Below are 27,475 nucleotides of genomic sequence, written 5' to 3'. Positions count from 1 at the left end.
TCACATTTTTATGAGGACATGTAGAATGCACCAAGCATGTGTCTGCAATGCATGGATATCATTTAGGTACACTTGCTGTGGAGCTGTAATTGGCTGCAAGTCCCTGTTGACTGTACACTTGCTTGGTGGCTTCTGTGTAATCATGACTGAAATAACCCAGAACTGTATGCTCCCTCTTACTACAGAGCTGCTTCTTCTTTTTCTTTTTATACACACGATGGCCACAGGTCATCTTGGTATGTAAGAGCTCCTTTCTGCTATGACTTCATCCATGTATTGGATAGTTTAAAAAGGTGCACTATGAATTATACAGCTATGAGAGTGGCTGTATACTATATACAGCATGGTTTTTTCACATGAAAGGTAAAGGTGTCCCCGCACTTATAGTGCGAGTCGTTTCCAACTCTTAGGGTGACGTCTTGCGACGTTTACTAGGCAGACTGTATATATGGGGTAGGATTGCCAGTTCCTTCCCCGGCCTTTCTTTACCCCCCAGCATATGCCGGGTACTCATTTTACCGACCACGGATGGATGGGAGGCTGAGTGGACCTCGACCCCTTTTACCGGAGATTCGACTTCCTCCTTCCGTTGGAATCAAACTCCGGCCGTGAGCAGAGCTTTCGGCTGCGTTACCGCCACTTACCACTCTGCGCCACGGAAGACCTTTTAAGTAGAGACCTCATCCCAGTCTATGTCTGTGTTGGAATCAACTGCTCTGGCCTATCAATTTTCATCTCTCTTTTGGAAAGGGTTATAGCAGGTACAAAGTGTCAATCACTGTACACTGTAAAGGTAAAGGTGTCCCCGCACTATAGTGCGAGTCGTTTCCGACTCTTAGGGTGACGTCTTGCGACATTTACTAGGCAGATCGTATATATGGGGTGGGATTGCCAGTTCCATCCCCAGCCTTTCTTTACCCCCCAGCATATGCAGGGTACTCATTTTACCAACCACGGATGGATGGGAGGCTGAGTGGACCTCGACCCCTTTTACCGGAGATTCGACTTCCTCCTTCGGTTGGAATCAAACTCTGGCCGTGAGCAGAGCCTCGGCTGTGTTACCGCCGCTTACCACTCTGCGCCTCGGAGGATTTTTGAGCCACGGAGGATTACCCCATGTTAAATTGAAAGTATGCCCCCCCCCGGCCATTCTGCTGCTTCTCATAAGCTCATTTCAAAACAAAATCTTACGAAACCTGTAGTCCTGAACTCAGAAATGCTTGCTTTTTCATGGCAATACACAAAACACTTAGAGAATTCAGAGTTCAAATTCTAAAACAAGAAAAAAAATCCAGACCCCTGTTGGCCTTTTTTCTGTCAGTGGTCTCATAATTTGTTGAAATTAATTAAAAATCAGCCATGGTCACAGAATACATGTAATCCTATTACTGACCTTCCCCTATACTCTGAACTTCATCTTCTGCAGTTTAAAAGTTTAAAAAAATGCATGACTGATTTTTAATTAATTTAAGAAAATTAACATTGGAGTCTGTGATAGTGCAGGCATCCTCAGTGAGAGCCAGCTGTTGGTGTTCTAAAAGCCAGACTAACAGCTGTTTGGCTTGGCTAATCGGGGCCACACCCACGCCAGAAATTTATTCCACTTTAAGCAGTCATAGCTTCCCCCAAAGGATCCTCGGAAGTGTAATTTGTGAAGGGTGCTGAGAGTTGTTAGGAGATTTCTACTCCTCTGACAGCTCCAGTGGCCAGAGTGGTTTAACAGTCAGCCATTCTTCCCAGAGAAAGCAGTTAAGATGGATGAGGCGGCCGATCTGGCATGTATTACCGAAACCTGGGTGAGCGATCTGGGAGGTATTAATCTCTCCCAGTTGTGCCCACCTGGATATTCGGTCCAGCATCTGGGTAGATCCGAGGGTCAGGGAGGGGGAATCGCTGTGGTCTATAAAAGTTCCATTCCTCTCGTTAGGCACCCTATCCAGGTGGCTAATGGCCTGGAGTGTCTGCACATTGCGTTGGGTCAGCGAGACAGACTGGGAATACTGTTGGTGTACCGTCCACCCTGCTGCCCAACAGCTTCCCTAACTGAGCTGACGGAGGTGGTCTCGGATTTGGTGTTGCGATCCCCCAAGCTTCTGGTATTGGGGGATCTCAACATCCATGCCGAGGCTGCTTTGTCTGGAGCAGCTCAGGACTTCATGACCTCCATGACAGCCATGGGGCTGTCTCAATTTGTTACTGGCCCTACGCATGTGTCAGGACATACTCTAGACTTGATTTTTGCCACTGGGTTAGGGGATGGTGATCTGGGAGTAAGGAATTTTACATCTATTCCTTTGTCATGGACAGATCACCGCCTATTGAGATTTAGACTCACATTGTCTTCTCCCCTCTGCAAGGGTGGAGGACCGATTAAGATGGTCCATCCCCAGAGACTAATGAATCCTGAGGGATTTCAAAGGGCTCTAGGGAATTTTCCGGCTGATAAAACTGATGATTCTGTCGAAACCCTGGTCACTCTGTGGAATACGGAAATGACCCGGGCAGTTGACACAATCGCCCCGGTGCGCCCTCTCTGTTGCAGAGCTCAATTGGCTCCTTGGTTTACCTCGGAGCTAAGAGTGATGAAGCAAGAAAGGAGACGGCTTGAGTGCAAATGGAGGTGAACTCCCGACGGCTGTAATTATGCTCTTGTGAAGGCCTCTACCAAACGTTATGTGAAGGCGGTGAGGGCAGCAAAGAAGCAGTACTTTGCTGCCTCCATTCAGTCATCTTGTAACCGCCCAGTGGAACTTTATAAAGTTGTCCGGGGACTTCTGCACCCTGGTCCTTCGGATGCAATACAACCATCAATAGCCCGCTGTAATGAGTTTGCGAGGCACTTCCAAGATAAAATCACTAACATCCGCTGGGACCTTGACTCCAATATTGTAGCAGTTGAATCTAATGAGGTGTCCAGAACACAGTCTTGTCCAGTTTTATTGGATGAATTTCAGTTGGTACAGCTCGAGGATGTGGACAAGGTGCTTGGACAGGTGCGGGCGACCACTTCTGCTCTGGATCCTTGCCCCTCATGGCTAATAAAAGCTAGCAGGAATGGAACAGCCGGTTGGGCCAAGGAGGTGATTAATGCCTCTTTACGAGAGGGAGTGGTCCCACTCTGCCTGAAACAGGCGGTGGTGAGACCGCTCCTAAAAAAGCCCTCCTTGGACCCTGATAATTTGGACAACTATAGACCGGTAGCAAATGTTCCATTTCTGGGCAAGGTTCTAGAGCGCATGGTCGCTCACCAACTCCAGGCTCTCTTGGATGAAACTGATTATCTGGACCCATGTCAATCGGGCTTTCGGCCGGGGTTTGGTACAGAAATGGCCTTGGTCGCCCTGTATGATGACCTCTGTCGGGAGAAAGACAGAGGGAGTGTAACTCTGTTGGTTCTCCTTGATCTCTCGGCGGCTTTTGATACCATCGACCATGGTATCCTTCTGGGGCGACTCACGGACTTAGGAATTGGAGGCACTGCTTGGCAGTGGCTGCACTCCTATCTTGGGAATCGCCTCCAGAAGGTGATGCTTGGGGAGCATTACTCGAGTCCCTGGGTACTCCAATATGGGGTCCCGCAGGGTTCAGTGCTGTCCCCCATGCTCTTTAATATCTATATGAAGCCGCTGGGTGAGGTCATCAGGAGTTTTGGAGTGCTTTTTTTAGCAATATGCTGATGATACGCAACTCTACTTCTCCTTTTCATCTTCCTCAGGTGAGGCTGTCAATGTACTGAACCGCTGCCTGGCCGCGATAATGGACTGGATGAGAGCTAATAAACTGAGACTCAATCCTGACAAGACTGAGATGCTGTTGGTGGGGGGGTACTCTGCCCAGGTGGTTGATGTCAGACCTGCTCTGGATGGGGTTACACTCCCCCTAAAGGAGCAGGTCCGTAGTTTGGGGGTCTTATTAGATCCACTCCTGTCACTTGAGGCTCAGGTAGCCTCGGTGGCACGGAATGCGTTCTACCAGCTTCGGCTGGTAGCCCAACTACGACCCTATCTGGACAGGGAGAGAACCTCGCCTCAGTTATTCACGCTCTGGTAACCTCTAGATTGGATTACTGTAATGCACTCTACGTAGGGTTACCTTTGAAGACGATTCGGAAACTTCAGCTGGTGCAGAATGCTGCGGCCAGAGTTCTTACTGGGACGAAGAAATTCGACCATATAACACCTATTCTGGCCCAACTGCACTGGCTACCTATATGTTTCCGGGCCAGATTCAAAGTGTTGGTTCTCACCTATAAAGCCCTTAACGGCATCGGACCGCAATATCTGATGGAACGCCTCTCTCGCTATGTACCTACCCGTTCACTGCGCTCGACATCTAAGGCCCTTCTCCGGGTCCCAACTCATAGGGAGGCCCGGAGAACAACAATTAGATCTAGGGCCTTTTCAGTGGCGGCCCCCGAATTATGGAATGCCCTCCCAGATGAGATACGCCTGGCGCCTTCTTTGTTATCTTTACAGCGCCAGGTAAAAACCTACCTCTTCGCCCAGGCATTTTAAGCTTAAATTTAATTTTATTTTAAATTTAACTGTAATTGTATTTTTATTTTAATTTGTATTCTAATTTTGTTTTTAAATATGTTTTATATTGTATGCTGTACTCCACACTTGTTCGTTTTTAAATGTGGTTTTATCTTGCTGTACACCGCCCTGAGAGCTCGTTGCTATAGGGCGGTTTAAAAGCGTAATTAATTAATTAATTAAATAAATAAAATTAAGAGAAAGAAAAAGGTTGCCTTTTTATCAGTGATTAATTAAAACATCCTAATTGGTGTAAAAACAACGGAAGAGGCCAGTTTGGTGGGAAAGCCAAAGACCATGACCCCACGTGCTCCACAAGGAAGCAGTATTGCCCATGTGGCTGGATGCTCATTGACTCAGATCTAGGAAGTTTTCCTTTGTAGTGCCTCACAGAAACACTGGCCCAGAGCAGGACACACTGCTGCTGCTTGGTTTGACTTAATCTCAAAACTACATGCAACATCTACATCTACAAAGCAGGGTTTCCTTTCTATGGTGGTCCTGAAACTATGGAGTGATTGCCCTTGGGAAGTTCATTTTATTATCCCTATTTCATATCTGAATGTATCTTATTTCTGCTGCTGGTAACTTGTGCTAGTTTTTGTGTTTTAATTTTGGTTTTAGGTTTGTGTCATATTTCAACTTCTGTTTTTATTTTGTAAACTGACTTGGAATTTTCTTGCAAGGTTGCATATTGGTGGCATTGACAATATCCCCTCCCCCCAAATAGCTTCTGTCACATCAAACCAACTCTGGGGGAGGACAGTTTGGAGGACAGCCCTGGGCTCCTTCAGGGAGGAAGGGCAGGATATAAATTTAATAAGAAAGAAGTAGGGGTGCTTGACTTTTCAGTTCATTTCCTCCCCTGCAGGGTCCCAGGTACATGTTTCCAAGAATGAACAGCATACCCTTTATGTATGGATAGAAGAGTTTTGTGTGGTGCTCACGTCTATTGTGAAAGAATTCTTTGCTGGATGTGTGAAAAAAATGTTACTGAGGGATGCTTCTGTTGTTCAGCCATTCCTGCTATTTGTTTTCTTGGGTGGGGCTGGGTGGGCAGTGAATGTGATGGCTCATTGGCAGCTGTTGTTAAATCTCATCTTTTTGCCCTCTATATATTCTTCAATGACTGTAGTAGGTCCATGTTTTGAAGGAAGGGAAAATAATGAGGCTGGAGGCATGTATGCAAGAGAGAACAGGGCTTGTGTTTTCCTTGTGCTCCATTTGCGGTTTGCCGCTGAGCCAAGAGTGACCTATTCAGTTGGCTCTAAAGACACTGGCAGGCTTCCATTTTGTGTCTCTGTGAAATGCTCTTGTAGATTTTTAATAACTGAGGTAGGATGTAAGAAGAAAAGGGGAAAGAGGGGATGAAAATTGCAATTTGTATCCAAAGTGAGGATCTTCCCCACCCCTCCCAATTTTGTTTTACTCAGTAATAGCTTGTGGAGAGTAATTCCCCTCTAAGATGTATTGCCTCTGTCTTTGTTTTCTCTCAGACTCCTTTGGGTTTTCTCTTGAGTATGGACCAGCTGATGTTCGCAGCCCATTGGTAGGTTTAGGACATGAGTCACTTGATGTAGTACTTGCCAAAACTGTCTGGCCACAAATTTTGTCCAATGGATTTGCCAAATTAGTTAGCCAACAAGGCATACTTGGAAGTGTCCATTTCTAGCATCATTAAGCATTAAATTCAGCTGATTTACACAAACATTTAAAGTGTTTTCTAAATAAATCATAGGAATATTAACATTTAAGATACTTTTGTATTTATGGACTGCCCTGTCCAGATGGCCTAGGCCCGAGAACAAACGCAAACAGCCAACATGGCTAAGTTAAAGAAGTTTTCAAAAATAAGGAGGGATAGATTCCTGCCTCTTCTCAAATGAACTAAAAACTCTGTTAATTAATGGCACAACAGAGAGATCTAGGAGTTGCTGTTGGTCTAATAACTTTTGGATGACACATAACACAAAGATACCTTGGAACTCATTTATATTTAGCAATGCTCCCCCCCCCGTTTTACATGAATATATAACATGTTAAGTGAAACAGTTTTCTTTTTCCAGGAGCTGATAAAAATTGCTTTTGTTGTTCAAAGGGCTGTTTTGGCCCAATTCAGCATTGAGATGAGCATCTCCTTGACTGAATCCTTAATATTTGTTATATTATACAAAGGTATACATGCAATGTATCTATTATTTTATTATTTTTACATTTATATTCCACCTTTCCTCCAAGGAGCTTAAGGTGACATACATGGCTCCATTTTATCCTCACAACAACCCTGTGAGGTAGATTAGGCAGAGAGATTGTGACCTGGCAAGCTTCATGGCTAAGTGGAGATTTGAACCCTGGTCTCCCAGGTGCTAGTCCAACACTCTAACCACTATACCAGCTTGTTTGTTTAGCTCAAATCAACCTCTAAGACTGCTTCACATTCATAGTATTTATAGACTATTAATATTTTTGGGGGACTGTCCATAATATATTTTTTAAAAACCTATTCTATTTGTACTCATTTATTTGCATAAATTAACTTCAATCAATTTTTGCCTTAGTTTTCAAAATATGTTTTTGGGAGGCAGGGGCTCTGGAGGGACAAAAACTAACAGCAAGGATATTATTTAAAACAACCCGACTTGGAAGCTAATATGGTTAAGTTGTTCTGCAAAATAATAATAATAATAATGGAAAAATATATAATAGGATAACAAGCATTATATATAATAAATATATAATGCTTGTTATCCAAATAATTGCTACAAAAGATAATTAGGGACTTTAATTTCTACTAGATTTGATTGCTTTATCTCAAAACTTGTCCTAAGTTTCATGGTTTCACTTTTCCAGTGAAAGGAGTAAAATCTTTAGGATGACAGGATGGCGCCAAGGGTACAGACTATTGTCTGGTTGGTTTGAGAAGTTTTGCACTTTGCTCCATCTTGCCATCAACAAGCTCTACTCCTGTGGCCCCAAGCACAGTCAGGCTTTTCCCTGACCCACCAGGAACCTTTCTCTGTCCCCAAAAGCCCCACCCCATCCTACCAGGTTCAATGCCCTCATCTGCCAGTCACTGCAATTTTGCTCCCAGGCTCCTTTTCTCTCTCCCTTCATGTCTTCATTTGCAGATGGGTTCAGGTGGGAGTAAATAAAAGGGCAGCTGTTTGTTAAAATGTTTTAAAACAATATCTGTCTTAAATGGCAACCTTAGCACCAACTAACTTTTAACAAGGATCTATTTTGAACTGAGCAAAGGCTGATATATCAGGAAAACTGGCTGTGCTGCCCAGCTCATTTTTACATGAGCTGAGCTGCAGGCAAAGGGGTCTTTAATTCCCTACTTCCTTCTCCACGGGGCAATCACTAAAAATGGCTCTGTCAGATGTTTCCACTTAACGTGCTTCAGCTACTCAGTTTTAAGTGGCATTAATGTCTCAGGTGCAGAAGAGGAAACTCTTATAAAATCTGCTACAGTTCAAGGGTTAGGTCAAGGTTTAGAGCAGGGGTGGCTAATCTGTGGCCCTCCAGATGTTGTTGAACAAGAACCCCCATTTGGGACTAATGGTCATGCTGGCCGAGGCTGATGGAAGCTGGAGACCAACAACATCTGGAGAGCTACCTCTGCCCATTTTTTTAGAGATTCCTTTGTCTGTATTTCAGTTTGAGTGGTAGAGGTATATAAAGGGGAAATGGAAATGGACTGCCTTCAAGTTGATTCTGACTCATGGTGACCCTGTGAATAGGGCTTTCATGGTAAGCGGTTTTCAGAGGTGGTTTACCATTGCCTTCCTCTGAGGGTGAGAGGCAGTGACTGGCCCAAGGTCACCCAGTGAGCTTCATGGCTGTGTGGAGATTCGAACCCTGGTCTCCCAGGTCGTAGTCTAACACTCTAACCACTGCACCACACTGGCTCTCTATATAAAGGGAAAGCTCTGCCAAAACCTCTGTTCAAAATGAGGCAGATGGAAAAGGAACACCTTAAAAAGGTACCTTTAGGCTCAGTTCAGATATCGCACTAAACCATGGTTTATGCTGGCTGTACTCTAGAACTGAAATGAAACTTTGACCTAATAAGCATGTAAAAGACAAACCACAGTTTTGAGCTGTTTGCCTGCTTTTATTGTCCATCCTCTGAGTTTAGCAGTCTGGAGAAAGAGCAATGGTTGTAAGTATGCTTTCTCAATTCAGACATCAAACCAGATCATAGTTAAATTTCCTTAACCATGGTGTGATGCAATGTCTGAAGTGAGCCTGTATGAATAGACCTGAGCATGCCTTGGAGCTGATGCATAAATTTTGTATTCATCACATGATCATTTCAACATCATATGATGATTTGCATACATGAGTAGGCCTTCATAGCTATAACCCCACAGACAGGAGTTCTGTCTCACCTCAGCTCACCTTAGATACAATATTCATGAGCATACTTCATGCATTATATGCAGGAAGAGGCACCATGTATTTAAAGGGGTTGCATGGCTTCCCCTGTTCCTGATGTCGATGTTAAATGTCAGTATCAGAGCTGGAAAACTTGCATGTATAGACTTCCCTGGCTCAGATGTAGATGCCTAAAAATGACATCAGGGGCATGGGAAGCTGCACAACCTTGGAGGGAGGGCCATTGGTGCAGCCCCAGACTCTTTAATCATGTGGTGTCCCTTCACATATATGGCATATGAAGGGGGCTAGGATCTCTGCAATTCTACATGTGGCTTCTATACCTGAGCTGAGCTAGCTTCAGAATATTCTAGAATAGGGGTTGCCGCCTTCATGAATGCCTTCAATGGTCTCCCCAGAAGGTAGCCCCAGAATCTGACCTTTCAGTTTTAAAAAAGTAGGTCTCTAGCCCTTCCAGAAATGAAAGTTATGGAGCAAACTGTACATGTACCCTTCTAAGGGATTTATGTGAAATGAGCCACCCTGGCTGCTCCCACCTTTCAGTGTTATTAACCAACGAGTGAAGTCAGAACTGTGATTGATATGGGGGTTGTTTGGACACCAGGCAATAAGAATCCCTGGGGTCCTAAAGAGCTGCTATTTTGTCCTCCATTTAAGTGCACTGTTCCTGTTTCTGTCTTTTTTGCTAGTCCTTGGAATCTCCATAGTTTGCCCTTCTTTCTTCCCTAGCAACCAGGATGCATCTTTCCTGAGCTTGGTTCACTTGAGAACAGGGAGTGCCTAGAAATTATTTTCTGCAAACACAATAAGTGTTGGTAAGTGTTAAAGAATCCCCCCCCCAAAGGCAAATGTGAAAACTTTGCAAATAGGCTCAGGTATGTTTTCTGCTTTGCAGGAGCTAAAGACCAGGGACTTATTAAATAATTAACTGTATAGTTAAATTACAGTACAATGGTATACATTTCTACTCAGAAGTAAATCTCTGTGTTTAATGGGACTTACTTCCAGGTAAATGGATACAGGATGGCAGCCTAGGCTTTGGCTTAGGATTGGCACTGGGGAAAAACAAGATTCTTGTGCCTCTAACATCTGTATGGCAGGCAGAAGTTCAACAGGTTAAGTCTTTTCAAGTTTGGGAATACAATTATGGAAAAAGCTTCACCATGTGCCATGCCCCCATGGCAGCCATTTTGTGATTGGTGTCCCCAGCACTTTCTCAAAATTTGAGATGTGCCCTCTGGTCCAAAAAAGTTGGAAACCCCTGTTCTAGAATTTTAGGCAAGGACCTGTTGCTCACTTCCTCTATCCCCCAAAAGTGGAAATCCTGCATGAGTGCCCGGCTTGATTTTTTTCTAACTACAGCATTAGCAATAACTAAGCAGAATGCTCCCCATGACAGACAGTCTAGCCTGTTGTAGCCGTTTTTCTTTGTGTCTTTTTCTGCTTCTGGCAGATTTCCCCACTTTATTTCTTCAATGTCCCCCCCCCCCCGGCTACATACCTACGGCACAGCGGCAATCACTCAGAAAGTGTCCTGCTTTCCAGGCTATGGCCTGAAGGCACATGAGGCCAGCTCCCTCTCTGCTGAAGCTAAGCAGGGTCAGGTCAGTGCCTGGATGGGAGACTGCCTGGGAACCATATGTAAGCTGCCTTGAGTTTCATGAAAAAAGAAAGGCGGGGTATAAATGTAATAAATAAATAAATAATAATATATAAATTCTTGGGATAAAGTCACCTCTGACTGTGGCTGTTACTGCTGTCTACTTTTGCAAAGATCACATGGCAGGCTGCTGCTCACATTGTGAGAAGTTTACCAAGCAGGCAAGATGCAATTGATTATATTAGGATTATATTAGGATGCAATTGATTATATTAAGACCTTGTAGGAAAGGGCCCTGGTAGACACCATCAATCTACAGAACTCTGAGAGCACCACTGTGTCAGTTCTGACCTTAAAGCCAACTCGCTGCCTTGGCTGCAGTCCAGCCCTCTGACCCTCTGTGATGGCTGCTCCCAGTTACCCTAGTACCTCTGAGGCCGACCACATAGGGCCTTTGGGCACCAAACCACCTCCATCCCAACCAGCACATCTGTGTCCATCAGCATGTCCATTCTGTCAGCTCATGGATTGTATGTGGACTTGGCAGAGATGTGCTTGGCCAAGAAGCAAAGAAGCTACAGTTACAGTTAAACAGCCTGTCTACCCTTCCTCCCCAAGTCAATTCATGCCTTCATCTCTCAGTCATCAAGTATACAGTAATGTGCAGTAATCAAGCGAGGTATGTGTAAGCCATGCCTCTGAGACTAGCATCAGAATGGTATCCATTTCATGTTGTAGAAAAATAGTTTTGTAACGCATGCTTAGTCACGTTTGCTTAAGAAACTGGTTCTTTAAAAAGAGCTTTTGAACCTAAGCACCCTGACCAGGTGTTCCCTTTTGAGCAATCCTTAGATCTAATCTTCCTTGTACTCATACTGCTACAGAGGGATAACTCCTTCGAATGTAGCCAATTTGGATGTGAGGAAATGACCAGTGACTCTCTTATCTGTAGTTTTATGGGAAATTAAATTGTATAGACAAATAATGAGGTAGTTTTGGTCCCCTTTCTGTCAGGACTTTGCGCTAGTATCCTAGTTATACCTGTGGTTACTTAGCAATATACAGTGGGCATGCTTTTATTTAGACTATTCTATTTTATTTTATTTAGACAGTTTATACATTGCTTAACTATAATCTCTAAGCAGTGTACAAGGAATACAATAGAATGAAAATGAAAATTGGTTAAAACTGTAAAATTAATATTTTGTATGCATTTTTCTAATATTTAACTATTATTTATTTATGTATGTATTTGATTTATATCAAATAGTAGCCCAACTAAAAAAATGCCTTTCTTATTATTCATAATAAATAACCTTAGTGCTGGTGGAACACTCTGATATGGAGTACTGGCACCTTTGCTCAAACTGCTGCTGCTTACCAACCAGAGGTGGGTACCTCCTTCACCCCATTTTGCTTTTTTGCTTGCTTCCTTTCTTTTTATTTTTTTAGGAATAAAAGGTTGGAGAGAAAAGGAAGGAGCAGCGGGGGTATCCCTGCATGCTCAGGTCTAGCAGGTGCTTCTTTTGCTCTGTGCTGGCGCTTGCTGTAAAAGAAAAGTTGATGCAGAAGGGGGAGGAAGGTGTGCAGGGTTATCCTTTTCAGAATGTGGAGTGTGTGGGGGGGAGGTTGCTCAGGTTGTGTGATTCAGAGAGTTATGTATGTAGTGTGTGTTTGAGGGGAGAGAGATCTATATGTTGTCTGTGTGCAAGTAAGGAATAGGAGGTATGGTAGTGGTGGGGAGAGATTCACCTGAGCAGATAGAGGCAGACATATGTGTGGTTATATATATATTTATTATTCATTTATTATTTGATTTATATCCCGCTCTTCCTCACAGCAGGAGCCCAGGATGGCAAACAAAAGCACTTTAAAATCATAGAAGCAGACTTTAAAATACATTAAAACAAAACATCTTTAAAAACATTTTTTTTAACAAGCTTTCAAGACATTTTTAAAAAAGGTTAAAAACATATTGGGTTTTTTTTTTTTTAAAGGTTTCAAAACATATTAAAAAGCAATTCCAACACAGACACAGACTGGGATAAGGTTTCAACTTAAAAGGCTTGTTGAAAGAGGAAGGTCTTCAATATATATGTGAAGTGTGTGTATATAAGAGAGACAGAGACAGGGAGATGCATGTCTGTGACCTGTATGTGTGTGCTGAGTGCATATGCATGCAAGGGTGAGTGTAGGGTGGCCATCTTATATATTTTCTCTGGTATGTGTGAAAATCAGTGTTGTGTGATTGTCACAAACAGGACCAGTAGGACATAGCGCCGACTTCCCTGATAAGCATTGGGGGGGGGTAAGCAGCAATGACTTGCCTCTCTCTAATTTTGTGCTATAACATGCCCCCACAGCAAATTGTGGGGCCATTTTGGGAACGGTTTCAGTTGATGCGGCCTGATGACATAGACAAGGTTCTTGTGAGGATGTGGCCAGCAACGTGTCCTCTCAACCCTTGCCCTTCTTGGCTTATTAAAACTTGCTGAGGGGGTTTGACTTGGTGGATCCAGAGTGTGGTCAACACATCATTGTGGGAGGGAGTGGTTCCAGCCACATTGAAAGAGGCGGTGATCTGACCACTCCTGAAAAAGCCCACCCTGGACCCATTAGTTTGTGACAACTACTGACCGGTTGCAAATACCCCCTTTTTAGGGAAGGTGATTGAGAGGGTTGTGGCGCAGCAATTGCAAGTACTCTTGGATGAAACAGATTATCTTGACCCATCCCAGTCTGGGTTCAGGCCTGGTTATTCTTACTTGATCTCTCAGCGGCTTTTGATACCATTGGCCATGGTATCCTTCTGGGCTGACTTGGTGAGATGGGTATTGGAGGCACTGTTTTACAGTGGTTCTAATCCTATCTCCAAGGTCGCTCTCAGAGAACAGCATTGGGTGACTGTCTTTTGGCCCCATGGCAGTTGTGCTGTGGGGTGCTGCAGGGTACCATCTTGTCCCCAATGCTGTTTATCAGGAGCTTTGGGGCAAGGTGTCAGCAGTATGCTGATGATACCCAGCTCTACTACTCTGTAACATCTGAATCAGGAGAGGCTGTGCAAGACCTGGACCGGTGCTTGGACTCGGTGGTGGGCTAGATGAGGATCAATAAACTGAGTCTGAATCCTAGCAAGATGGAGGCACTGTGGGTTGGTGCTTCCTGAGTTCGGATGATTGGTCAGTTGCCTGCTTTGGATGGCATCCTACTCCCTCTGAAAGAGCAGGTCTGTAGCCTGGGGATGCTCCTGGAGCCATCTTTGTCACTAGAGGCCCAAGTGACCTCCATGGCTAGGAGTGCCTTTTTCCAGCTTTGGTTGATAAGACAGCTGTGGCCGTTTCTGGACCAGGATAGCCTGTCCGCTGTTGTCCATGCACTGGTAACCTCAAGGCTGGATTACTGTAATGCGCTCTATGTGGGACTGCCCTTGAGGTTGGTCCGGAAGCTGCAGCTGGTGCAAAATGTGGTGGCGAGACTGCTCACTGGGGCAGGGTATTGCCAGCATGTTACCCCGCTGCCGAAAGAATTGCACTGACTGCTCATTTGCTACTGGGCCAAGTTCAAGGTTCTAGTTTTGGTGTACAAAGCCCTATACAGCGTGGGACCAGGATACCTGAAAGACCGTCTTACCCCTTATATATTCAGTCGATCACTGTGCTCTGCAGGTGAGGGCCTCCTGCAGATACCATCTTATCAGGAGGTCCATTCTGCACACCATAGGAAATGGACCTTTAGTGTAGTGGCACCTACCCCGTGGAATTCCCTCCCCTTAAATATTAGGCAGGTGCCATCTCTGTTATCTTTTCGGTGCTTATTGAAGACTTTCCTCTTTCAACAAGCCTTTTAAGTTAAGACCTATCTCAGTCTGCGTCTGTGTTGGAATTGCTTTTAATATGTTTTTTTTAAACCTTTTTTCCCTAAACAATATGTTTTTTTAACCCTTTTTATTTAAGAGGTTTTTAAAGCTTTTTTAAAGTTGTTTTGTTTTAATGTAGATTAAGGTCTGTTTTTATGAAGTTTTAAAGTGTTTTTAGTGCTTTTGTTTGCCACCCTGGGCTCCTGCTGGGAGGAAGGGCGGGATATAAATTTATTTATTTATTTATTTATTTATTTATTTATTTATTTTGTGATTGGTGGCCTTTGCACCAGTCTTAATTTTTAATTCTTCATAACTCAATGTATTAAATCTCATCTATAAAATGTTAAACATTATATTGTTGTTATTATTAACTTTTTAATTAAACATTCATCACAAATTCTATAAGGGGAGGGGTGCAGGAAGGGGGAGGGGTGGGCAAGTCATTTTACAATTTATCAAGATATGCATACTGGTACCTCCTTTTTCGCACAAAAAAAGCACTGAATAATATGCTAGTTCTAGAAGGGTAAAACTAAGTGTTGTGGCACTTTGAAGACTAATTAACTTATCATGGCATGTGCTTTCATATGCAGGAGCCTCTGTTGCAAACAGTTATGGCAAATGGTTCTTAAAGAAATTGCCAAATGTATCAACATTTTCAAGCTTGCATACGTATTGATGCTTACACTGTTACAACATTGGTCTTCAACTGCTAAGTTGGGACCCACTACTTCGTTGCAGCCTGATCCAAGATGGGTTGCAAAAGCAGCACTATTACCATACAAATCATAGAATAGTAGAGTTGGAAGGGGCCTATAATAATAATAATAATAATAATAATAATAAAATTTTATTTGTGAGTCGCCTATCTGGCCGACTGAACGGCCACTCTAGGCGACGTACATTGCCAGAATAAAATACAATATAAAACCCAAAATACAATAAATTAAAATTAAACAATATTAAACTAAACTACATTAAAAACTGACCCACCCCCGGAGACCCCATAGGCCTGCCTGAATAGCCAGGTCTTCAAGGCCCGGCGGAAACCTGTCAGGGAGGGGGTATGGCAAAGGTCAAAAGGAAGGGAATTCCAGAGGGTAGGGGCCACAATAGAAAATGCCCTCTCTCTGGTCCGCACCAGCCTAGCTGTTTTAGCTGATGGGACCGAGAGAAGGTCTTGTGTGGCTGATCTTGTCAGGCGGCATAATTGGTGATGCTGGAGGCGCTCCTTCAGATAAACTGGGCCGGAACCATACAGAGCTTTAAAGGTCAACACCAACACCTTGAATTGGGCCCGGTAGACAACTGGTAACCAGTGTAGATCTACTAACACCGGGGTGATATGATCACGGCGACGGCTGTTCTTAATCAAGCGCGCTGCCGCATTTTGTATCAGCTGTAATTTCCGGACCGTCTTCAAGGGTAACCCCACGTAGAGCGCATTACAGTAGTCTAAGCGAGAGGAGACCATAGAGTCCAACCCTCTGCTCAGTGCAGGAATCCAATTTAAAGCTTATCTGACAGGTAGCTGTCCAGCTGGCTCTTGAATACCTCCAGTGTTGGTTTGTTTTACATATATGTAAAACATACATACTATATATTCTATATATGTATATTGTACATATATGGTAAAAAATTAAGAAACTGGGGCCCCAAACATACGTTTGGGTTAAAGGTGAGTCTTGGGTCTGAAAAGGATGAAGACTACTTTGTTATACTTCTTGGAGAGCTATAGCCCTGAAATTTGGAACACGTGCAGTCCTAGCCCTTGTAGAGGGTGTAATAAACAGGGTGGCCTTTGTATCGGATAGCAGCTGGTTTCTCACAGAAATCTGCCCCAATTTTGCTGCGGCTGCCTTGGCTTCTCTCTGTAGTCTCTTGGCCCTTTTTTGCAGTTTTGGATCTAGTTTGCCTTTCTGATGCTTTTCTCTGTGTACTGAAGGAGATGGCAGAATTTTTATTTATTTTATTATTGCATTTATATCCCACCTTTTCCCCATGTTAGTCTGCATATATACATCTTGTTCGGTTTTGTGTGTGTGTTGTGTATCTATTATAACATTAGAAAGATTTCTGGATGACCAACTGCTTTCAGATCTGAAGATGGGAATCTTGCTTAGCATTACTACAATTAACAAAAATTCAGATGTAACACTTAAAAGGCCAAAAGGGGAAGGGGAAATGTATGCAACATGGACGAAGAACAAAGGGGCACGAACTTGTACATTATCTTGAGGCTGGCTCTTGATTTGCTAATCACGTGTTGCATGTAGCCAGTCTTGCATGCCTGGCTGCAATGGGCGTAAAAATCATATTCAGATCTTCTCTGCTTCAATTTCACTTTGCATTTTGCTGTATGTTTATGGATTCTATCAAATTTTACAAGTCTGTCATCCGTAGAAGAACCCTTAAATTTTATTTTGTGTAAAGTCTTGCAAAAGAATGGAAAATATAGGAGAAAGCAAATATGAATTTGATGGAAGAAGAGAGGGAAACATTTATATATAAGTGGCTAATATCTCTCTTGACAAGTGTCATTCTATAAGAGGCGTTCATAGTGATCTTCCTTGCTGCTTTAAGATCATGTTGTGTTCTGCAATAGATATGACAGCACCATACAAATAAAATAAAACCTTTTTGAAGTTCCCATTTTGTGTTTTAAATTATTATAGCTGCTTTAGGCCTATTCTAGTGTATTAAATAACTAGGTTATGTTTTTCTTCATTAGGAGTTCTGATTTATACTTCTTTTGGCTCATAATCCTTTGCTCCAGCTCCATGCTTTTTGGTTACAAATTAATGTGTGTCTTTAGTTTGCAGTCATTCCTTTTTCTGTAGTCATTCTGGGAACTGAATGTTGTAAACTGGAAAACATAACTGTGACACAACCTTGAGATAAGTGGTGATGTCATTTGGCTAATGAAGTAATTCCTTTTGTTCACCCTGGGTTCTGAAACTTGTTTTTCTGTCACTATCTTCCTTTTATTGCTATACAAATGGGTAATTAAAAATCCCAGAGACGTGCCTACATTTTGCAATGATATGGTGATTTCAAACCCTTCCTCTTGTTGTCATTATACACAGCAAGGGAAATTCCTTGCAAGTTTGTATTCACTCCTACAGTTCGGTTAAAACATGAACTTCCTCCTTGAACATGCTTACATGTAGTTGGAACTTTTACAATAATTTTTTCCTCCGACATCTCTGTGTACCTCCTGCCCTACTGGTACAAGTGCTTCACTATTATTTTTAGCCAGTTAATTTCATTGGGAACCTGGATTGCTCTGTCGAAATCCAGATCTAGAGTGTGTGTTTGGGGTCCCTGAGACATTTTGCTGCTTGAGGTGAAGGACAGGATTGTGCTCCCCCCACCAGTACTACATACAGAAGCCAACCAGACTGGCAGTTGAATCTTACTTCAAGCCTGTTGATGGGACATGGTCCTCCACCTCTCCTGAGGGCAGTAATCTAGGGCAGGGAGCACACAACAGACTATACAGCACAAACAGCTCTGTCCTAAGAACATAAGAGGAGCCATCCTGGATCAGGCCAGTGGCCCATCTAATCCAGCATTCTGTTCTCACAGTGGCCAACCACATGCCTCTGGGAAGCCTGCAAGCAGGACTGGAGTGCAGCAACGCTCTCCACTTGTGATTCCCATCAACTGGTGCGGAGAGGCATACGATCTTCCAACAAATTATCACTGCTCCCTGCCACCCACCATCAGCTTCCTGAGGCAGCCACCTTACTGTTTCTAATGGTAGGGCTCAGCCAAAGTTAGAACCAGGGCAAGAGCTTTCACTGAAGCCTGAGATACAGAAGGTGCTACAAATAAGGATGGAAAACTACATTTCTGGAAGGCCTGGTATCAGCATGTGGCATGGCTAGGCAAAGGCCGTCTGGGACTGACTTCAGAGCACACTATTTCTTTTTATATTAAAAACCTTTTATGGCCAGCACTGAAAGAGAAGCATAGTGTGGGCAGCTGTGACAGCCACCATATCTTTTTTCTTCTTCTTCACATATGCCTCTGGGCCCAACATCCAACACGGGGATGCTATGTTGAAGGCTGACAGGCATTTGGGAGGAAAAAAAAGAAATGTGGTTACTGCAGAATCGCCCAGAAAAGTACTTCTCCTTTTAGTGTTGGGTACTGAAAAGGTGAAAAACATTGTACTGGCAAAATTGTGCCTGGGCTGGCACAACTTCTTCCTCCCTTTCAGTACTCAGTGCTGAAAAGAGATGCTTTGGGACAGATGACTCAGCAATGATCCACCCCCAAGAGGGTGATCATCTGGAAAGTGGCCTGGGGGTATGGGATGGGAAAAGGGGAAATTGTCCAGGACGTAAATGGCGCCTTGCCCAGGCCTGATTTCTGATATTTATGCCTGGCCAATTGATAGAGGAGTTATGCTTTGTCAGTTCTGGAGACTGATGTTGCCTGTGTCATTCTCTTCTGTATAGATGAGAACAAACTTGAGGCTTGGGTACACACAGTCCCAGGTAGTTCACTAGCGAGCAAGCCAGACATTATGGGAGCATGGTCAATGTATCAGGATGTGGGTTGTGTTGAACTCCTACAACATGGGAGGATTGGAACGATTTAAAGGCAGCATGGGTAGGTGGGAAAGGGGTGGTCCACTGTTCCCCTGCTGGTACTCTACCCCACAAAACTGTTCTCTCCAGTTGCCTTTGAACTGCTGGAGGTTACTTGTGGACTCAGAGGCCCAGTGCAAGAAAAATAACTGGGGAGAAACAGTTGCTAAATATTTTGAGATTCATTGGGCTTACCTTTGCAACATCATGCCTCCTGATATTAGAACACCTCAATCACTTTTGGTTTTCACGCTGTGTTTAATTACACGTTTGTTTGGCTAGCTTTTATGATCGTAGAATCATAGAATAGTAGAGTTGGAAGGGGCCTCTAAAGCCATTGAGTCCAACCCCCTGCTCTTTTATCCATTAGAACTGTAGGTAGGGCCTGTATTTATTGTACAATGCTTGGTTTTGAAAGTACTTATTATTATGCCATCACTTCTTGGTATACTTGTCAGAACTTGATCATGCAGAGGCTCTTGAATTGGCAGTGGTGTCAGACGAGGACTGAGCCAAAATGCCTTCCTAACTTTATCACTCTTACAGGCTTCAGATAGGGTACCCCTCCCTTTTTACTATTTTTCAGGGGCCCTGTAAACATTGTTGGAAGTATTTGCTCCGCTTAATAATGCCTGTGTGTGACCACACTCCTCACTCTTACCTGTTGCTATTTTTTTCTTTTACTCACACGACCCCAGAGTGGGAGCAGGAAGCATTGCCCTCACTCTGATTTGGTTTCATAATAATGTTCTATAGCAAATGAGATTTGGCTGAATGATGACGTGTGAAGCCAAATCAGAGTGAGAGCAGTGTTTTCTGCCCTCACTCTGAATTCTTGTGAGAAAGAAAAGAAAAAAGTAATGTGAAACAGGAATCTGGAGTGTGGTTGTTGCCTCTCCCAAGACCAAGGAAATGGAGGAGTGAAGAGCAAAAGAGGGCTTTCCTGAAACATCCCCATCCAAAGCCTCTTTTTTGAGCCAAAAAAAGTACAGCTAAGAAATTTTGGCTCAGTTTTAATTCAGCCTGTGTGCGTGTGTGTGTGACACCACCTAGCATTGGCTAAAGGAGAGAAATGAAGAGAGACCATCAAGAAAGCCTCTACACCACTAGGTCAGAGCAGGTCAGCTGACATTTGTTTGTTTACCATATTCACCCAAAGGTCTCAGGACAATTAACACAAAATGAAAACCAAAATTAAACAATATTAAAACTAGGCAACATAAATTTCATAATAAAACAGCAATAGCAATAACAATACAATGTACTTCATCCTTCCCCAAAAGCCTGAACAAGAGGTGCATCTTCACCCAATGAAGAAATGACAACAATGTTGTGGTGAGATGCACTTCAGGGAGGAGGTGAGGTCGTTGCTGAAGCATGGAACCACCACTAAGAAAGTCCACCAATGGGTCCACCCCACAGATCTTATTGGGTATGGGGACCATTACCAGGGCTTTCCTCTTATAAAGGTCTAGGATTGATTGTTGGTGTGCTAAAATATCACTCTACTTTCATTGCTTCATGTTGACCATCTTTGCCTTTCCTCCCCCCACTCTAAGCTTAACAGGAGCTGGGTGCCTTAATAAACATTGCTTTTTCTTTGTGTAGTGCTGATGTGAGCAAAGGCTCTTCTGCAGGTAGCCCATGTTTGAAGTAACATTTAAGTAAGACCCCAAGATATGGAAGCTTGAGACATCTTTGGACACCAACCACTGAGAAAACAAGCATAACTCAAAGCACTTACTTTCCCATATTATAGTTAAGCTGTGTAGTCCTGATTTCTCCCTAAAGTTTCAGATTCTTTAGCCTGAATAAAGTCATAAGCATTAAATTTAGTGTCAGTAAAGCAACACTAATTCTTTGTGCAATGTATTTTGACAGGAAGCCAATGTGACTTCCTTGAAGTTGGTGCAGTGTGCCTGTGCAGTGTTTAACACTGTGCAGTGTTAAAAACACAAGTGAACAAGAAGAGTGTCTTTTTCTCAAGAAAGCTAAGCAGTATTAAATGGGGCATAATAATAAATAATAATAAAATTTTATTTTTAGGCCGCCTATCTGGCCGAATGAACGGCCACTCTATGCGGCGTACATAATTAAAAATACAACATATAATACAGTTTTAATATATAATACAATTATAATCCACCAACCTACATCTATACACTGTAAACTAACATTATCTAGGAGACTTGTATGCCCGCTGAAACAACCAAGTTTTCAATCCTTGGCAGAAACCTGCCAGGGAGGGGGCATGGCGAAGGTCGTATGGCAGAGAGTTCCAGAGGGCGGGGGCCACAACTGAGAATGCCCTCTCTCTGGTCCGCACCAGCCTAGCTGTCTTAACTGGTAGGACCGAGAGAAGGTCTTGTGAGGCAGATCTCGTCAGGCGGCATATTTGGTGATGCTGGAGGCACTCCGTCAGATAAACTAAATGGGGCATGTTTAAACATGAGGCTGACATCACAGTACTGAAGGAACAATGCCATATCAACTGGAAATTAAACTAACCTATATTTTTTTCTTTTAAAAAAGAACTGTCATATTTACTGAACATAGTTTCCAACACCATATCTGCCCAGCTACATTTAAGTCCCTTTTATTTCATTAACTCTGCCATTGAAATCTATTTTGAATAACTTAGTCTGGATTGTGCTTAATTTTTGTTAATATTCTGGGTTATTTCCCTGTACGATTAATGATGACATAAGTAGGGGTGAAGCCTTATCTTCCTTTGTGTTTCAAGCCCCATGTGGTTTTTCCTTAGGTGCATCTGTATTTCTGGCCACCCACAAGCTCTACTCACTGAGGGTGGAACTATATGTTACGCAAGTGTGTAAAAACAAAAGCCTGAATGAAAAGCATCTTTGGGAGGTAGTGATTTGAACTGGAGATCCTGTGAGGGGGACAGATACTTAACCACGTCTTAACTTCCATTTCCTTGTTCCCAGTAGCTCTTTTCCCCTCTCTTTCCCTTGCAGAGTTCCAAACTCCGTCTTTCAAGGCTTCTTGAAGTAATGCTTCAGCCTTCCTAGGCTGTTTTACACAAGCTTAGCTAGGTTTGTAGTGGTTGAGATGAGCTCGAAAATATTCCACAGCTATGTTTTGGTTGTGTTTTTTTGCGCAATGGGATAAATAATAGTACTAGTGTAGTAAAAGAAGTAAATCTTAAAACTTTAAAAACAAATGATGTAGAAGTGCCCTGGCCATGAATAGCAGCACCATACAGTCTTGGGAGCAGAATGCCACCAGATAGGGGCTTCCCTTTGCTTGGAATGCCCTGAGCACTTGCAGATAACCAGGTGCTAAATTGTTTGTAGATGACCTGATTCTGGGTCAGGATTTCATATGAAACAAAGCAGATACTACCACCCCAACTGTGATTTGCTGAAAGTCACCTCAAGTTTTTTATACAACTCCTGCCCCCCCCTAGTAAAAAAAAAAAAAGGATAATGTGCACTCTGTTTCACTATTGAGGGTTGCATTTCCAAACAGACAGGAAGAAACAAGCAAATTAAAGCAAACATTGTTTAAAAGAGAGAGACAATATTTCTATCCTAGATTTTCTCATTCTCTGAAGTGTTAATTCTGTACTGGGCGTACCTTTTTGCAATTGCAGTTGACCTAGACCGTGTACACACCAGAGAGGCAATGCACATGCGGGTTGTACAGATCAGATTTTTTCCGTGTGCACTTTTGGGCAGATTTGCCCATACATGAGCACTTTCAAATGAACACTGTCTCAGTGTTTTCTGCCCTCGCTAGTGGGCAGTGTTTGATGGAATGTATTTGCAGTGTGGTGTTGTCCCCTCCCCTCCTACCCATCCTGAGTTTCCGAAAACTGAGCTCCGTTGTGCGTAGGAACACAGGTATTTGCCTGTATGTGCAGTCAGTTTTCTTTACCACATTATCTGTGGATCAAGAGATTTCAAATTAAATAGGGGGAAAGTGCAGGTTGCCACTTGGGGGGAGAACAAAGTTGTGTGAATGACGTGAAAAAACATGCATACGTGGGATTCATAGAATCCACTTAAAACAGCTGTGTGCACACAGCTTAGTTACTTCCTCAACTTTTCTAAGATGTTAACTGGCATTTAGCAAAAGGGCCATGGAGACATTATTTAAAGTATCCTAATTTATGAGATATTCTGGTTTTCCAGTTGGTCGTAAGTGCCTTCATGGTTAGACCATTCAGATTGTAGCAGCATGCTGTAATAGGAGGGGAAATTGGTGATGCCAAGCTACAGCTTTCTAGGGCCTGAGTGAAAGTCAAAAAGAGAGCGGGCATCAGTGAATCTACCTCTGAGTACACAGTTGTTTTATTTATTTCAGTTTTGAACATTAACATAATAAGGTGTTTGAGTAATTGGGGACTTTTCCCTTGCCTTTGTTTCCATATCAGAATCCTTGATAGCACCAGATTGCTGCAGGCCCTCAAAGGTGGCGGGTGGCAGCAGTGTGGCGGCACTGCTGCCACTGGGGGCTTAAGTAGGTTCAGCAGCAGCAGTGCACTGTGTGCACACGGCTGCCACCACCCAAGATGGCAAGCATGTGTGTGCAGTGCACTGACTCAGCTGGGGTATTTAAGCCCCCAGTAGTGGCAGTGAGAAATAGCATGGCCAGCCCACCCCAATGGCTGGGAGGGTGGCTCCTGCTCCATGATCCGTGCCAGCATCAGGTTGCAGGGTACATGCTTTGTGACCCGATGTTAGTGCAGATCGAGGAGCGGGAGCTATGCTTTCCCGACCCCAACAGGAGAGGCCCCTCTTAGCTTTAGGGGCCCTTGACCAGTGCCCAACCTGGCTGCCCACTGGCACCAGGCCTGATGACCATTCTGAATTTTCCCCCAGCCATCTAAGTAAGAGAAAGAGGCCACCCTCTTCTACTGCAGGGCCCCACTGAGCCCTGGGGAATGTAAAACAGATCCTTCATGTTTTTGGGAAATCTTCCTGTTCCTCAGAACCAGGTGATGGGTAATTGGGAAGAAATCCTGCCCCCCAAGGGATTGTGCCTGATTATTGCTTTTCCAGGATAATGGAAGGTAAGTAAGTGGGGCAGGGTGGGGGTATGTGTGAATGCTTTGAAGATGGAAGCAACCCCTGTTCTTGATGCCGCCATAGTTTGGGGTGGTTTGGGGGATGTTTATCCTACCTTTCCCTCTACACAGGTTTAGATTGGGAGCAGGCCTCACTCTTGTAGGCCACCCTGTTTCCCCTCATAGAAGCTGATAACTTAACTGGAGAATCCCATTTTTACTTGAACATGGGTTCTTCATTGACTTAAGCAAGCCAGTTCAATACTCAAGGTCAAGCAAGATCTCCTATTCAGGTAGCTCCAGGATGCCTCGGCTCAGTTGTTTGCTAAGAACAGCCCATCTAATTCATCATCTTGTTCTTACAGTGGCCAACCAGATGCCCATGGGATGTCCCCAAGCAGGATCTGAGCATGCTTCTGCAAGGGGAGCAACAGAAGGGTAGGGAGGAAGCCTGGCTTCAGTCTCATTTGCATGCTCAGAAATTGGCAGGAGAGAGACTAAATGGCTCCTGAGCTTTCTCTTTTATTCAGGGTTGTCCTAGGGACAGTGGATCTACTATTTACCTTTCTTCTTGGACTTCACAATTTTTCCAGCTATACAGTATATTTGTAGTGTATGCTTGCATACTATTTTATGTCTGCTCAGTAGTAATCCTAATGTATAACTTTTGTTATGCTTACATTATAAACATTTTGTTTTCCAGTTGAGTCATTTCTTAAGATAGTAAAGTTATGTGGCAATTAGCCACAGTTGCTATATTCAGGGAATTGAGCTAACTGAACTTTTGCTTAGGTTCCCAAAGACTATTAAGAAAGTGTGATTCATAGAATAGTAGAGTTGGAAGGGGCCTACATTGAGTCCAACCCCCTGCTTAATGCAGGAATCCAAGTTAAAGCATACCTGGCAGGTGGCCTCTTGAATGTCTCCAGTGCTGGAGGGCCCACCCCCTCCCTAGGTAGCTGGTTCCTCTGTTGTACTGCTCTAACATGAAGTTTTCCTGATGTTCAACCAAAATCTGGCTTCCTGTAACTTGAATCCATTATTCCTTGTCCTGCACTCTGGGATGATCGAGAAAAGATCCTGGCCCTCCTCTGTGTGACAAACTTCCAATTATTTGAAGAGCACTATCATATCTTCCCTCAGTCTTCTCTTCTCAAGGCTAAACATGCCCAGTTCTTTCAGCCTCTCCTCATAGGGCTTTGTTTCCAGTCCCCTGATGATCCTTGTTGCCCTCCTCTGAACCTGTTCCAGTTTGTTTGCATCCTTCTTAAAGTGTGGTGTCCAGAACTCAAGATGAGGCCTAAACAGTCTAGAATAGAGGGAAACTAGTACTTCATGCGCTTCTTGAAACAGCATTTGCCTTTTTTCCAGCAACATTGAACTGTTGGCTCATAGATGATTAGCCAACAGTGTGATCTGGCTGCAAAAAAGGCAAATGCTATTTTTTCATATTATCCTTTTCCTATTTGTTTGAAAGGACTAGAATATTCAGTTTTGTGTTTTTGAGAGCATTTGATCAGTTCTTCTGTGCAGAACTTATAACAAATGTAAATCATCATGCATAAGGGCCAAATTACATGTTAAGTTAAATACATGAATACATTTAATGTGTCTACTTAAAAAAAAAAAATAGCAGCTACAGGGAGGGATTACCCTCCCCCCCCCGACTTGCTTCCCACTCCCATTTCCTCTTATCTGATGAGAGAAGAAAGTTGCTATTGGCAGGGTCTGTTGGTCACAAATTGCATGGGCCTGTTCAGAAAAGAACATGAAAGCCAACAATAACTGATGGAGTTTTAAAAACTGAGTGAACCTTTGCTCCCTAAGGTGTAATTAGAACTTATTTAGGGCACTGAACACTGTATGTTGCTGCATTGGCCTCATCTTATGTGAGCTCTCCCCACCTCTCTGCCCAACATGGTACGACCTGTGAATTTGCATTTATTACTAAGCCTTTTAGCAGTATTCTCCACAGGCCAGAAGAAATTCCGTTGAGGATTTCCAAGGTTTGTTTCCATGTCTGTTGCCTCAGAACATTTGGGGTTTCATCACTAAGAGGGCTCTGTATGTGTCTTGGGGGTTATTTTGCTCTTATTGGTTATCGGTGGAATGTTGACCACCCCTGAAATTGCTATACATAAGTATAAATATTGGTTTTGGAAAATCTGCTGCTAAATAACATATTTCTTGCTTAAAAATTTATATATCCTTTTCATTTATATATCCTTTTCATATAGAGATTGTGTTTGGCCAGTGAACTTTTAATTTTTAAAAGTAGCATCTTTTCTGCTTCTACTGTCTGGAAACAAAGTATTTTAAGAAAAATAAAATAAAAATGATTGATAGATAAGCTTTCATTTGCCAATATTATTGGTAATTCAGTGATTCGTCAAGTGTTGGAGGCAGTTGCTGGGACTCACAAGTGGGGAGAGAGCTTTTTGCACTTGGGTACTACTTGCAGCCTTTCCAAAGAAGGCGTCGGGTTGGCCACTGTGAGAACAGGATGCTGGACTAGATGGGCCTTTGGCCACATCCAGCAGGGCTTTTCTTAAGTTCTTATGAGGTGTTTGCATTTGTGAGTAATTTAATGCCTCAGGTGGGTGGGGCAGATAATGAAGAAAATAAATTGGGTGCGAAAGCTATAAGTACTAAATGTTGCTGTAAATCAGCAGTGTGGTGTTGCATTTCCCATGACTTCACGTGGAGTAGCCTGGCCAGCAGCTCTAATAAACATTGAAACCACTTTGACATTGGAATGAAATATTGTGGTTTTATTTACAACCTTGTGCAATTGGGGTTAGTTGTGGAACATATGAACTGGTATTTTTGGAAGGGGTGTACGGTGACAGAAATTCAAAAATGCCATTTGGATGCAGAGGCTTGCAAATTTGGATCTGATCTCCAACAAATAACAACCCATGTAGTTAAAGATGTGGGAATCACATTACTGAATCCCTGATTTTAGCACAGTAGTATCCAGACATTTACTTCAGGAAAACCTTTCTGTTTGATGAAGAACCCTTGTGTATTGAGAAAGGCAAGTCCTCCAATATTTCACAGTTGGAAATAGGGATGTTCCTGTGCATGTAGGGGTGGGCCTAGAGGCAGAATTTAGTAGCGCGGCAGTGTGGCCTGGTGGACAGTCATTGGCCAACACAATCTAGACTTAAATGTGCCATAAATATAAAAAGGGAACTAAAAGTGTTTGAAAGTAGATGGTTCTAGGACACACACAGAAGAAACAGTGCACTTTCACAGAGTGCATAATTTTAAAAATGTTTTTATTTCAGTTTTTATAATAAATAACAGTAAAAATACAATATATGGAACAGTTATCAATTCATATCAATTACATATTTCATAGGTCCAATCATGTAGAATAAAAATAAAGTCATACTGCATAGTTAAAACTATGGAATGTCTTCCCACAATAAGTAGGATGGCTTTAAA

The 27,475-nt window shown here is 43.1% G+C and overlaps 1 protein-coding gene across 4 annotated transcripts in view; it reads left to right on the top strand.

Moving 5' to 3' along the window:
* The window catches only part of DUSP16 (dual specificity phosphatase 16), a 92,336-nt gene that overhangs the window by 6,969 nt on the left and 57,892 nt on the right, over positions 1 to 27,475 (top strand). The window contains exons 1-2 of one of the 4 annotated variants that reach the window (XM_061582500.1): positions 11,436 to 11,454; positions 11,858 to 11,926. The exons of 1 other annotated variant lie outside the window; for it this stretch is intronic. The gene's annotated coding sequence lies outside the window, so the exon portion shown is untranslated. Of the gene's footprint in view, positions 1 to 9,685; positions 9,752 to 11,400; positions 11,927 to 27,475 lie in introns of those variants that run through there. 2 more of the 4 variants (XM_061582501.1, XM_061582499.1) reach the window with 2 other exon arrangements.

This window comes from Rhineura floridana, chromosome 8, assembly GCF_030035675.1.
Source record: "Rhineura floridana isolate rRhiFlo1 chromosome 8, rRhiFlo1.hap2, whole genome shotgun sequence".
In the NCBI taxonomy this organism is placed as follows: domain Eukaryota; kingdom Metazoa; phylum Chordata; class Lepidosauria; order Squamata; family Rhineuridae; genus Rhineura; species Rhineura floridana.
The sequence above is the reverse complement of the archived record's forward strand: the minus strand, read 5'-3'. Positions and strand labels throughout refer to the sequence as shown.